The following is a 14689-nucleotide window of genomic DNA, read 5'->3' on the forward strand; positions in this document are numbered from 1 at the left end:
TTCACCAAGTTGGACCTCACTTCAGCCTACTTGACCCAGGAACTGGCCGAAGAATCCAAGCTAATGACCACCATCATCACGCACAAGGGGCTATTTGTCTACAACAGGTGTCCGTTTGGCATTCGATCAGCGGCCGCTATCTTTCAAAGGAACATGGAAAGCCTGCTCAAATCCATCCCTGGAACAATCGTATTTCAGGACGACATCCTTATCACGGATCGAGACATCGAGGAACACCTCCACAACCTGGAGGAGGTGCTATGCCGACTGGACCAGGTAGGCCTGCGACTCAAGAAGTCCAAGTGTTTGTTTTTGGCCCCAGAGTTCGAGTTTTTGGGCAGGAGGGTTGCCGCAGACGGGATCCGGCCTATCGAATCCAAAACGGAGGCGATTCGTCGTGCACCCAGGCTCGGCAACACGTCGGAGTTGCATTCATTTCTGGGACTCTTGAACTATTTCGGGAACTTTCTGCTGAACTTAAGCACATTGTTGGAGACCGCTACACGTGCTCTTGCATAATGGTTGCGATTGGTTTTGGGGGGACTGTCAGGAACGGGCTTTCAATCGGGCGTGGAACCTGCTTTGTTCTAATAAGCTGTTGACTCTGTACAACCCCTGTAAGAAATTGGTTTTGACATGTGATGCATCATCCTATGGATTTGGGTGCGTGTTGCAGCAGAGTAATGATGAGGGCCAACTCCAACCTGCGGCTTATGCCTCTCCCAAGCAGAACGGGGATATGGGATGGTTGAAAAGGAAGCACTCGCATGTGTCTACGGGGTGAAAAAGATGCACCAGTACCTTTTTGGCAGAAGGTTCGAGTTAGAAACGGACCACAAGCCGTTAACATCCCTGTTGTCAGACAGCAAAGCTGTCAATGCCAATGCATCAGCTCGCATACAGCGATGGACTCTCACGCTGGCTGCGTATGGCTACACCATACGGCAGCAGCCAGGCACTGAAAATTGTGCTCACACGCTCAGCAGGCTTCCACTGGCCACCACTGAGGGGACAGCGGAGCAAAGCGCTGAGATGGTCATGGCCGTTGTAGCCTTTGACAGCGCAGGCTCCCCCATCACAGCCCGCCAGATCAAAATCTGGACCAACAGAGATCCCCTCCTATCCTTGATTAAGAAATGTGTCCTGACTGGGGATTGGGCACCCGCACATGGAGCATGCCCCGAGGAGGTCAGACCGTTTCACAGACGAATGGATGAGCTCTCCATCCAAGCCGACTGCCTACTATGGGGCAGCCGGGTAGTCATGCCCCAGAAGGGAAGGGAAGTATTCATCAGGGAACTCCACAGCGAGCACCCAGGCATCGTGCTAATGAAGCCCATTGCCTGGTCACATGTATGGTGGACGGGAATTGACTCAACAACCAGAGCCTCAACTGCAGCGCTCGACGAGAGAGCGTCGACTGCCTGAAAGACTTAATCTTTGACCCCATAAGACGTTGGGGGGGGAGGTGATGTCATGTAGGTAACCTTCATGTAACTGTAACCTTCATAACAACGCTACATACTGTATACACTTAAGAAATGCACACCTTGACCTCAGGGGGTGAACTTGTGGGAGACACTCCTCATCTGGTCATCCAGGTATATAAAGGGAGGTCCCACGCAGAGTCATCATTTCTTGGTGCTGTGAATAAAGGTTTAGGTCACGGAGTGACCTTGTCTGCCGAATGTGCCTCGTGTGAATTTATAGTAGTGTGCAAGGACACTGCAGGTGGGGAGCCTGGTTTGCCACATGCTCCTTCCGCTGCCTTCGCTTGATTTCTGCATGCTCTAAGCGGCGATACTCAAGGAGCAAAGCGCCCTCCCGGATGCACTTCCTCCATTTAGGGTTGTCTTTGGCCAGGGACTCCCAGGTGTCAATGGGGATGTTGCACTTTGAGGGTGTCCTTGTAATGTTTTCGCTGCCCACCTTTGGCTCGTTTGCCGTGGACGAGTTCTGAGTAGAGCGCTTGCTTTGGGCGTCTCATATCTGGCATGCGAACTGTGTGGCCTGCCCAGCGGAGCTGATCAAGTGTGGTCAGTGCTTCAGTGCTTCAATGTTGGTCTGGACGAGGATGCTAATGTTGGTGCGTCTGTCCTCCCAAGGGATTTGTAATATCTTGCGGAGACATCGTTGGTGGTATTTCTCCAGCGACTTGAAGTGTCTAATGTACATGGTCCATGTCTCTGAGTTATATAGGAGGGTGAGTATTACTACGGCTCTGTAGACCATGAGCTTGGTGACAGTTTTGAGGGCCTGGTCTGATGCACTGGAGGTGGTGTTGGATCTCGTCGTCAATGCCTGCTCTTGTTGATAGGAGGCTCCCGAGATAAGGGAGGTGGTCCACGTTGTCCAGGGACACGCCATGGATCTTGATATCTGGGGGGGCAGTGCTGTGTGGCGAAGACAGGCTGGTGAAGGACCTTTGTCTTACTGATGTTTAGCCCATGCTTTCATACGCCTCGGTAAATACGTTGACTATGTCCTGGAGTTCAGCCTCTAAGGGCCCAAATTTCCCCAGGAGTTGCACCTTTTTTTTGGTGTAACTTGATTTTTCTGGTGTATCTTTTTAGTTGTAAATATTACCATTTAATTTGCACCAGTGTAAGTGCGTTAGGTTTTTTGCTCGGTCAGTTTTTTTTTCAAAAGGGGGCATTCCCAGCCACTTACACCATTTTTGCCAATTTGGCCAGAAAAACGTCGTACTACACTAACTTGGGCAGTGTATGTGTCCACTTTTGTCCGCATAGAAAGACCTTACTTACAGTTAAGGAATCGGCACAAGTAACTACATTTAAAGCACCACCAAGCACCAAACAAAGCACAAAAAGTAATAAGCAATTAATTAACAAATAAAATATAAGGAACCCTGCCCCTAATGCACCAAGACCAAAGTAATAAGCAATCAATAAATAACAAATGAAAAAATAGAAGGAACCCTGCACCTAAAGCACCAAAATCAATCAGTAAATAACAAATAAAAAATAGAAGTCCTACATGAGGGAATGCATCGGGATGCCGATGAGGGAGCCCATTCGGCCAGAGCTAGGGACGGCGAGCTTCGGGCCCGTCTCACACAGCCTGCAGCGCGTGTTTGCAGAAACAGCGTGCCAGGAGCTACTGCACATACGTGCAGACTCTAGCGCGGATGTGCAGAAGTCCCGGCACTATTTTCAACGCTGGGACCTGGCTCCGCCCCCAATCCATTGGGCCACGCTGCGCCACGATGGAGGAGCAGCTGGGGAGTGCCAAAATACGGAGGTGGGCAAAAGCGGCGCAGCTCGAGTGAAGGCACTAGAAAAAGAGGTTTGGGAAATTTGTCCCATAGAAAGTAAACTAGCACAAAATATAAAAACAGAGCAAGAGTTTCTATAGGAATATAAAAAGGAATAGAGTGGCTAAAGTAAATGTTGGTCCCTTAGAGGACGAGACTGAGGAACTAGTAATGGGGAACATGGAGATGGCAGAAACTCTGAACAAATATTTTGTATCAGTCTTTACGGTAGAGGACACTAATAATATTCCAATAGTGGATAGATAGTCAAAGGGCTACATGGGGGGAGGAACTTAACACAATCATAATCACTAAGGAGGTGTTACTCAGTAAGATAATGGGACTAAAGGCAGATAAATCGCCGGCACCTGATGGCTTGCATCTTACAGTCTTAAGAGAAGTAACGACAGGAATTGTGGATGCATTGGTTGTAATTTACCAACATTCCCTGGATTCTGGGGAAGTCCCAGCAGATTGGAAAACTGCAAATGTAACACCCCTATTTAAAAAAGGAGGCAGACAAAAGCAGGAAACTATAGACCAGTTAGCCTAACATCTGTGGTTGGGAAAATATTGGAGTCCATTATTAAAGAAGCAGTAGCAGGACATTTGGATAAGCAAAATTTGGTCAGGCAGAGTCAGCATGGAGGGGAAGTCATGTTTGACAAATTTGTTGGAGTTCTTTGAGGGTGTAATGAACAAGGTGAATAAAGGGGAACCAGTGGATGTGGTGTATTTGAACTTCCAGAAGGCATTTGACAAGGTGCCACATAAAAGGCTACTGCACAAAATAAAAGTTCACGGGGTTGAGGGCAATATATTAGCATGGATAGAGGATTGGCTAACTAACAGAAAACGGAGAGTCGGGATAAATGGTTCATTCTCTGGTTGGCAACCAGTAACTAGTGGGGTGCCGTAGGGATCAGTGCTGGGACCCCAACTATATACAATCTTTATGAATGATTTGGAAGAAGGGATTGAGTGTAACGTAGGCAAGTTTGCTGACGATACAAAGATGGGAGGAAAAGCAATGTGAGGAAGACACAAAAAATCTGCAAAAGGACATAGACAGGCTATGTGAGTAGGCAAAAATTTGGCAGATGGAGTATAATGTTGGAAAGTGTGAGGTCACTTTGGCAGAAAAAAATCAAAGAGCAAGTTATTATTTAAATTGAGAAAGATTGCAAAGGGCAGGTGGTGACTCATCACCAATCTCTGCGGTTGAGAGCCAGTCCTGTTTATGCACAGAAACAAAGGGATTGATACAATTCATAAAATCCCACAGAGGAACCCCTGGATTGATTGGCCGGTGGGGGAAAAACAATTCCCTCTAGAGAGTACAAGTCTGCAAGAAATCAGGACAACAAAGGACCCCACAAGGTGTACATTTTTGGAGAACAGGGTACTTAAGATAAGGAGTTATCCTTTGCCTTGCAGACTCCGTGTGCAAATTGGGGACATCCAGGTCCATCGTGGCAGTCAGTCAGATGGATTACCACAAACAACGAATTGATCTAGACATATTAACGGAAACCTCAGCTCAGTGGGTGTTTTATTCATGAAATGGATATATATAAATGAGCTGAAAGCAGCTCGGGGCAGACGAAAAGGAACGGAACGAACACGGAAGAAACGGTAGAGAAGAGAATGACCAGAAGAGGGAACATCGAAGAGGAACAACCGGTCACGGAACCAACGACCACGGACCTATAATCTATGGTTACAGCAACTAACTGGATGGGTGATTGTATGTCTTTGGTCAATTCTCTCAGAAATCTTGTTCTGTAGTTTTTAGTTCGTTTTTGCGTAATAAAACTGACAATTGGGTTAAGCCTAAATTTTGCGTCATGTGTAGTCTTTTCCTGTAATTCCCGAGATCTATGAATCAAAGTGGAGTGTAAAATAAACACCCTACAAACCTTAGTCCACAGACACTGCATAACATTGCCCCAACCCAGCCCAGAATGTGTGCAGGACTTACCAGAACTTTCCAGTCGGGGTTCAGCACCCCCACGGGCAGTTGCCCAACCATCGGTGCTGATGAGGCCTGTCACTCGTTCCCCCATGTGCATGAGTGGCAGGGTGCGAGCCCGACCACCGCCTGTGCGCAAATGCTCCCGCCTATTGCGCGACTTCTTTGCCTGTGAAGATGAAAATGGGAATGTTTACCAGAGGGTCCATCTGCTCTTGTGGCACACACAGATAGCCACCAAAGCACTTATACCATACTGTGTGTATTTAATACAGTCCTCTGTTTAATTGCCTTGGAAATTGCACATAGTTCATCAGGAGGACATCGAAGTGTAGAAACATCTTATGAGATCTCAGAAAGCAATCTTAATAATGTGTAAAGATCATTCATGGCAAATAGGGTGCCAAACTAAGCCTACCTATGTGTTATGTATTTTAGCAGGCAACCCAAAGAAAGCTGAGACCCAGCAATAGCATTAGCTCTGTTCAAATAGTGTGCTAGATTAATAATTTCAGTAATGAAGGAGTGCATGAATGAAAATGGTACTCACTCTGATGACTCTCGTGCGATCGATAAATTTTTTTCTACATTGGTTGGCCATCTGTGCCATATTTCCTGAGGTAGAGACCTCCTCAGTGATGGCCCCCCCCCCATATTCTTCTAAATATTCTTCTAAATTCTTCTAAATAAATATTTCCACCCCCCCCCCCCCCCATCTACATAGAGCTCCCCATCTGCTCTCCACAGCAGTGACCAGTGTCTCGTTCGCCTCCAAAGTAAAACTTCTGGCCCGTTGCCTATCTTCCTGCTGCTCCATCATCGAAATCAAAGGTAAAATGGCTGATTCAGCCTTGGGTGTACTACGCATGTGGGCAGACGCTCCCTGCCTGTATTAGCATTTGCAATCGGACAGTTGACCACAAGCGCGGGCAGAAGGAAAAAAAAATTGTACATACACAGAAAGGCTGATTTTTTTTCCGCCGGCGGAATTTTCGGCTCCAGTGCACAAAACAGGAGTTTTGTGCAAAACAGGAGTTAGCGAAAACGCTAATGCTCATTGCTATTTGCCGAAAGTTGCCTGCTCCAGTGCTAACGCTAACCCAGTGCTTAAATTTTTTTTCCCGTGATTTGCACCCAAAAACGGGCGAAATCGCAAAAACCCGAAAATCCAGCCCTTGATGTAGGTGGGGAAATTAGAAGAACATATCATAACTAGGCATATAGGGCCAAAAAAACAGAAATATTGGTTTATACCTATAGCAAGACTACAGAACAAATACATTCCTTAAGGACGACAGAGGAACAATAGAGGGCAAGATTAACAACTGAAGTTGCAAATGTTCTTTTCCAGAACTGATTTTACTGTAGATACCATCACAAGTTCCCAGTTATGTAACTAAAATGGTCAAGGATAGATTAATAGTCAGAAATGAAATGTTCATTAAGAAAATTGAGTATCAGGAAGGCCATAAATCACCAGGTGCAGCTGATGGAACCCAGCCGATAGTGCTAAAAGAGCAGAGGGTGAGCTCAGGAGATGTGTTGCTGGATATATTATTCATTAAGCACAGCTCATTGAACACAGAGAAGTATCAAAAGATTGGAAGATAGCTCATGTGATTGCCAACATTGAGAGTACTATTACATTGCATGACTGCAATTACCAAGGTAAATTGAAAGTTAAGCATACAATTAGATCTATGAAGTATAAATCAACAGTATTGACATTTTATAACGTATTGGTGCGATTACTCCTGGAGTATGGCACCCACTATAATTTTATCATGATATACAGACAGTAAAAAAGGTACAAGGAAAGTTAGCAATGATGGATACGGGATTAAATCTGTCTTTGCTAAATTAAAGCAGACAAATAATCCAATAGAGGAGGTGGGTGTGGAGAGCTTGATTGTGCTGAATCGGAGGTAAGAAAAGAAGGGGACACAATTATAAACCGAGGAAGCTGCAAGCTAACCATAACTTAAGGAGTAAGAACTAATTAAGAGTTGTTAACTTCTTGAATAGGCAGCCACCCCAGCTTCGGAAATGTAGCCTTAACCCCACAGATGACGACCAACAGTGACAATATGCAAAATGGAAGCAAGTAGCAATATTGAAAAAACAGTCGGTTGAATGTTACAATATGCTTACTCTTAAATAGTTTGAAACAGATACAAAACTCATCCAAAGTGTACTGTTTACACTGAATTTTCCATTGTCAGATCATCTATTATATGTTATATATTACTATTCACTATTGTAAGCATCGAATCCCCAAGGATTTATTGGACATTATCAGGATATTGTGTTTTAATCCCCAAGGATTCATTGGACATATTTTTCTCACCGCAGAAAAAAGATGGAAGCTGTTTGTGGGAGGAGCCCAGGTACTTCTCCATGTTGGACTTAGAATGATGGGCAGGGGGTCTGGGAAGACAAGGGGCAAGAAAAGGCAATTCATCGCAGGTGATGAGCAGATGGAGAGTCCATTGTTAAGCAATGTGAACTCGTCAAAGGTAGATCAGATGAACTGATCAGTGATCGAGCCATTACCTGGATGAGATACCAGAGCAATAGAAAGCCATTAAGCCCAGACCGGTTGGAAGTGAAAACCCATCACTGGACTCAAAACAGGAAGCCTCAAAAACAAGGAAACTTTATTGGGCAAAGAGTAGGAGTAAATGGGTACATTTCAGAATGGCAGGCAGTGACTAGTGGGGTACCGCAAGGTTCTGTGCTGGGGCCCCAGCTGTTTACATTGTACATTAATGATTTGGACGAGGGGATTAAATGTAGTATCTCCAAATTTGCAGATGACACTAAGTTGGGTGGCAGTGTGAGCTGCGAGGAGGATGCTATGAGGCTGCAGAGTGACTTGGATAGGTTAGGTGAGTGGGCAAATGCATGGCAGATGAAGTATAATGTGGATAAATGTGAGGTTATCCACTTTGGTGGTAAAAACAGAGAGACAGACTATTATCTGAATGGTGACAGATTAGGAAAAGGGGAGGTGCAACGAGACCTGGGTGTCATGGTACATCAGTCATTGAAGGTTGGCATGCAGGTACAGCAAGCGGTTAAGAAAGCAAATGGCATGTTGGCCTTCAGTAGCAAGGGGATTTAAGTACAGGGGCAGGGAGCTGTTACTACAGTTGTACAAGGCCTTGGTGAGGCCACATCTGGAGTATGGTGTACAGTTTTGGTCTCCTAACCTGAGGAAGGACATTCTTGCTATTGAGGGAGTGCAGCGAAGGTTCACCAGACTGATTCCCGGGATGGCGGGACTGACATATCAAGAAAGACTGGATCAACTGGGCTTGTATTCACTGGAGTTCAGAAGAATGAGAGGGGATCTCATAGAAATGTTTAAAATTCTGATGGGTTTAGACAGGTTAGATGCAGGAAAAATGTTCCCAATGTTGGGGAAGTCCAGAACCAGGGGTCACAGTCTAAAGATAAGGGTAAGCCATTTAGGACCGAGATGAGGAGAAACTTCTTCACCCAGAGAGTGGTGAACCTGTGGAATTCTCTACCACAGAAAGTTGTTGAGGCCAATTCACTAAATATATTCAAAAAGGAGTTAGATGTAGTCCTTACTACTAGGGGGATCAAGGGGTATGGTGAGAAAGCAGGAATGGGGTACTGAAGTTGCATGTTCAGCCATGAACTCATTGAATGGTGGTGCAGGCTCGAAGGGCCGAATGGTCTACTCCTGCACCTATTTTCTATGTTTCGATGTTTCTAAGACACACACACAGGAAGCCTCAAAACAACAACAAACTTTATTCAGCCTGAAAGGACGGACAGTATTGGCTATAAAAGAGGCCGGGTGGCCACAGCTCGCTCTCTTGCTCTCGTTCATTTTGCCTCTCCAAGGACCAAGCCCTTCATATGGGATGGAGAGAAGAAACCAGAAGAGACACGCTTTCATCAGGAGAAGCAGCGAGTACGCCAACGAATTGGTGAGCATCATCTCTGCACAAACATCTTTTAATATCACAGCCACAGTGCGAGGGGGTATCGTGGGTTCTTGCAACCAATATCTTAGGGGTTTTCAGGGGAAGTTTTAGACGTGGGTACTTTGCGATAGGGGCCTGGTTAGATGAGCCAGGCTGTGTATTTAACTGCATTTGTTTGTTTTACACACTAGGGTGTGTGTGGTTTTACTGGGTGCAGGTGTGTGTTTTAATTTTAATGAAAGCATTGCCGGTTGAGACTAAGGTACTCGTCCTTGACTCATTCTTCTGTTCAGTACAGTAATCACTCCCAGCGCTGGAACTATTGTAAAGTGGGGGTGCTTCGAAAACAACTAAGGGAAACCACTTACACTATTTAGGCCCCACAATTCATTGAAAGTTCCTATGTCAACCATGGTTCTATGGAAAATACCTACAATATCTATAATACTTACAATACCTGCTATACTGGTAGGTGATGCCATGATAGGTGTTTTCAATGTTAAAGATGTCATGACTGCCTGTATCAGTTTTCTGTCATTTTATAATAAAAGTATTTTTCATCCAAAAATTCTTGATCCGGTATGTTTTTCTCAGTAACTGAAGTTTGTAAATATCCAAAACAAAATATTCAAAAAATTACATATTTCGCAACAGTTTGAATTGTGTTTTACGTCTTTTGATGCCTTCATTTGAATTTTTGCTTGAAGGTCTCTGGCTCTCTCATGTGTCTGAACTTGGACGAGATGTGTGGAACTTTTAACTTAGGTGTAGGTGTGAAACTGGCTGCATTGGATCTGCTGCTTATTATACACCCTGCACAATTTTCCTTTCCATTGACATTAAAGGAAGTTTGGGCAGGATCGATAACGATGGCTGATCCGCTACAACCTGTTGTTGAAAGTGCTTCCTGATATTTTTGCCCAGAGCTATGACTCCATGAGTTGAATTTAGATTGTGCAGTTTAAGCATATACAGTGAACCTAATTTCCCCAAGATTCATCAGTGCCAGCCAGCTGTACTAATGGCATATTTTTCTGCAGCTTCTAGCAGTTTCAGATAGGTTGTTTTTCAACACTAAGAAAAGCTTGAGGGCAAATTTCAACGGCTTTATTCGAGTAAAATTCATATTAATTGTTCTTTTTTAAAAAATCATGGAGAGAGGGTGTATATGTGTGCACATGGAAATGATAGAATGGTGTGTCAATCAAGAAAACTTTCTCATTAATTTCAGCTGCTCAATTGCTATTTTTATTGTGAGATTCAAAACATCTCCCGCACCTCAGCATTGCTCAGCACATCCTAGACTAAACTGCTATTTAGCAGGGTCACCGCACTAACAAACTGTCGGTATTTGGCTTGCATAACGTGTTCCTGGATCAAGAAGATCATATATAATGTGGTATAATTCTTTATTAAGATGGAGAGTGACACAGCTAATTCAGAGTCTAGGGTCCTGAACTTAAGGAAAGGTAACTTCAATGGTATGAGACATGAATTGGCTAGAATAGACTGGCGAATGATACTTAAAGGGTTGACGGTGGATAGGCAATGGCAAATATTTAAAGATCACATGGATGAAGTTCAACAATTGTACATCCCTGTCTGGAGTAAAAATAAAATGGGGAAGGTGGCTCAACTGTGGCTATCAAGGGAAATTAAGGATAGTGTTAAATCCAAAGAAGAGGCATGTAAATTGGCCAGAAAAAGCAGCAAACCTGAGGACTGGGAGAAATTTAGAATTCAGCAGAGAAGGACAAAGGGTTTAATTAGGAGGGGGAAAATAGAGTATGAGAGGAAGCTTGCTGGGAACATAAAAACTGACTACAAAAGCTTCTATAGATAAGTAAAGAGAAAAAGATTAGTGAAGACAAACATATAAAAATTATTTAATTGGAAGATATTCTAGGATTAGTTATAAACCATCGGATTTTCGGCTTTGATGTTTTTGGGCCATTAATTGCGACAGGAAGGTAAGGTTTGCTCCCAGGAACAGTTTGCGCCTCAGTAAGTAAAATTGGGCAGCTGGGCCCTGAGGCAGGGAGCACAGCATTAAGGGAGGCATTGTACAACTCACTTAGGGCATTAGGATGGGAAACACCCGAGTTAAAGAGCCGGGCTGGGAGCATTCCGAGAGACGCCTGGCGGGGGGGCAGGGGGGGCGGTGGGGTGGTTGCGAACAGTCTGGTTTAGCCTCAGATAGATGCTAGGGAGAGAGATGGAGTCAGTGGTTAGGGTATGCAGTTTGTAGCGGGGTCCGAAGACAATATTTAATTTGGGGGAGGGGGAACCAAAAAAATACACACACAAAAACATTCCCAAAACATTGCCCATACCACCACAAGACAAATTGCAGAAAAAACTTAAAAGGAAAACCAATCACACTTACCTTAGGAGTCCATTGCTTACCTCTCTGCTGTCGGTTTGGTTGGACCGCCTCAATTCCTATGCGTTCACTGCAGGACACGCTTCGGGGCTTACGAGTCGGGCAAGAATCAAAACTTGCGCCGGTGTCACAACCAGGGGCGTTGCACACCGGCGCAGCTTTTACGGGTGGTGCTGCTCAACCGGACCCGAAGATCGCTGCAGGATGCTGGAGGCTGACCGCCCGCCCAGAACACCTCACCGCCGCCATTGCCGCCTCTTCGGCGCGGAAAACGAAGCGGAGAGGAGCTGAAAATCCTCCCCCTTTAATTTTTCTTTTACAGTTTAACGCAGTTAAAACTCTCAACTATATTATTACCCTGTGTTCACTCACAGGTATCATTTATTCTCTATGTAGCTAAATAATTAAGTAGCAAGCTGATGTCATTTCTTTATCACATCATCATCTGGTTCAGTTAGAAGCTTTATTGATTTAAAACAATCTTATGTGCCGGGCATAGTTCAAATACAGTTGGGTCTGATTCCCAAATATATGTTGAGCATTTTCAACAAAGCTATTAGGTTAAATTATCTTGGTCATATGCAGTACTTATCATGCATTTTAGATTGACGCTATATTGAAGATATCAATATCTATGTAGTACGATGAACCATCGGGAGATCCGAGTTACACTGCCGCCTATAGTTCACTGTAGGTCACACGGAGGTCAGCAATGATGGAGCTCTGTGCAGATGTGAGCATCTTTAATGTTAAGAGAGAGCTAAAGGCAACACTGCTTCTGCCAGAACAATAAAAAAGTTAAAAAGTAAGTTGGTAAAGTTTCATCTGTAAGGACACTTTTAAAATGTGGCTTTGCAACAAGCTGCAGTCACACTAAAATAATATTAACCCAGGAAAGAGAGATAGAGTGAGAGAGATGAAGAGAGGGGAGATAGAGAGAAAGAAAGGAGTCAGAAGGTGTGGCTTTCTTCATGCTAATAGTTTAATTTTCAAAAGAGAAGTTGATTTTTGAAACCAACTAATTATCACGTGTATTATGTTGATAGAAAGGGTCATTGTTAAAGGCTTACATCTGCGAGAGGCCCAGCTAAGATTAGAAATTTAGGGCCTGAGTTTGGTGAAAGCTAAGTTCTGTCCAAGTACCATCCAAAGGATCGCTAAGATCCTGACAGTACTTTGGGTGGAATTTTCATGAAAAAATGTGGGAAAGACCACTCGGCGGTAAAAATGGGCCTTGCATGCCGATTCTAGGTGGCAGTAGGTGATAGCTCCCATTCGGGGTGGCAAATGCAATCCTCGGCAAAGTACTGCCGAGGATAGAGTCAAACCCAGGGAGGGGGAAATTCATAAAATAAAAACATTTCAAAACAAAGAAAACCCCACCAGAAATCCTTCAGGGGATCCCATCCACCGAACTCCCTGCAAAAGAAATAAAGAAAAGAAGTGCACTAACCTTTTTTTGCAGGTCTTCATATTTATCGTTCATGTAAGACGTGCCTCCACACGGCAGACTTTTCCCCTGCTGGAGCGGAGGACCGCCCGGACCAAACTGGAGCGCAGCGGGCAAGAGGATACTTGTGGGCATTGCACGTCAGCGCATGCTAACAGACGTCAATGGACGGTACCCAGTGGTCTTCTCTCCCCGGGAGGACTCCACCAAACTCGCTTGGAGGGGCGAGCGCCCAGAAACTAGTGAGACCGCTGAGAAACCTCGGCGTCAGTGGAGGGTAAGTCCTCCAATTTCGGGCCCAAAAGTTCTAACTGCTAACACCTATGAAACTGAAAGTAAATGCGACACACACACAGAGGCAGATTAAAGCATAATGCTACATTCTAATTTGATTCAATTTTTTAAAAACCTGAATTGTGAAAGCAAAAAAAGTCTCTGAGAGATTCATAGGGATTTGGGGGTCCTCGGGAAACACAGAGAATTAGCAAGCAGGTACAGGAACCAATTGGGAAGGCAAATGGCATGTTGGTCTATATTGCAAGGGGGTTGGTGTTGTGGAGAATCCCTACTTAGAATAAGTGAGTCCGCACACAGTCTGTCAAAGGTAAAGAATCAAACAGTTTATTAGCTATTTGGCTGGACCAGGGGGTCAAGCTAGGGCTCCCTAGCCCGTTTCCTGGTTGTCTCCCCGATCGGTTACAGAGTGCTGTATTTAAGCCCTTAAACCGCAGACACTTGTGTCAGTAAGTACAGCCATGTTCATCATCTTGACATTTTGAGGATTCCTAATATGGTATCTAGGTTGATTCGTGGTTCGGCTACGTCCTCTTAATAATCTGGACTTTCCAATTAGCTCCAAGTCACGCATAGACATTATCCTGTTATGTTACACATTAGCCTGACCGCAAGTCAGCATGTCATACTTCCACAGTCATCTTGAAGGTGCACCTGGCTCTGTGATTCAGATGCTCTTATCTGTCGAGATGTACATTGATCTTGACCTGCGGATGCTACGACTGTTTGTTGGCCTAATTTTACCTAAACCTGTTGTGTATCTGTAAAGTATGCACTCCCATGTTCCGCCACCAGGGAGCTCATCCCCTGAAGTCCCAAGGGATCCCAGCATCCCTTGGGAGCACTGTATATAAGCCGGCCCCTAAGGCCTGTTCCTCACTCTGGAGTGTCTTATTAAAGACTGAGGTCACTGTTACTTTCACCTCCCTGTGTGTAGCCTCATCTGTGTTAGGAACACAATAACTGGCGACGAGTATACGAATCCAACGCAAAGATGCAGCAAACTGTGGGCATCCTGGAGAAGTTCTCGGAGGGTGAGGACTGGGAAGCCTATGTCGAACGGCTAGACCAGTACTTTGTAGTCAACGAGCTGGGTGGAAAAGGAAGCGCTGCAAAAAGGAGAGCGGTCCTCCTCACAATCTGCGGAGCACCGACCTACAGCCTCATGAAGAATCTTCTGGCTCCAGTGAAACCCACAGATAAGTCATATGAGGAGCTGTGTACACTGGTTCTGGAGCATCTTAACCCAAGGGAGAGCGTGCTGATGGCGAGGTATCGGTTCTACATGTGCCAGCGATCTGAAGGTCAGGAAATGGCGAGCTATGTCGTCGAGCTAAGGCGACTTGCAGGACAATGT

This window comes from Pristiophorus japonicus, chromosome 1 (genome assembly GCF_044704955.1).
Source record: "Pristiophorus japonicus isolate sPriJap1 chromosome 1, sPriJap1.hap1, whole genome shotgun sequence".
Taxonomy (NCBI): Eukaryota; Metazoa; Chordata; class Chondrichthyes; family Pristiophoridae; genus Pristiophorus; species Pristiophorus japonicus.